The sequence below is a fragment of the Notothenia coriiceps genome, unplaced genomic scaffold, assembly GCF_000735185.1.
Source record: "Notothenia coriiceps isolate Sejong01 unplaced genomic scaffold, NC01 NC01_scaffold00026424, whole genome shotgun sequence".
NCBI classification, from domain to species: Eukaryota; Metazoa; Chordata; class Actinopteri; order Perciformes; family Nototheniidae; genus Notothenia; species Notothenia coriiceps.
Window position 1 is genome coordinate 1,126,202 of NW_011359125.1, and position 533 is coordinate 1,126,734.

Genomic DNA, 533 nt, shown 5'->3' on the forward strand with positions numbered 1-533 from the left:
AAGTGACTCGTGACCAAAAAACTAAAGAGAAGCATAGGTAAAACAGAATCACTATGGGACTGGTGAAAAACAAACAATATATAGTACTGTGGCTGCCACACGATGGAGCCATAAGACCAGGGGCGGTTCTAGGGGTGGGGGGGCAGTGCCCCCCTAACACTGACTTTGGACCCACNTATATTCTGAATGGGTGACTGCCAACAACTTGCATGTCAATGACAACTCTAAATAACGATCCCACCTCAAGAAGCATGTTCTTGATCTGCTTCACGAGATTCATTTTTAATAAAAAGCGATATCACAATAGTAACCAAAGTATTTTCACTCTCACAGTAGCCTCTACTACTTTGTATCCTCTCACATAACTATTCACAGTTCAAAGGCTGCTAATTTTGGTCAAACAGCAATTTGCCTATCCACTGCAACTCCAAGGCTATATGAAGCTCAGCGCAAGTTCAACCAGGAAGACCGTCTTTACTCATTCATGTATTTCTATCTCCATGTTTCTACTCTCTCTCCTCTCAATAAGTGAC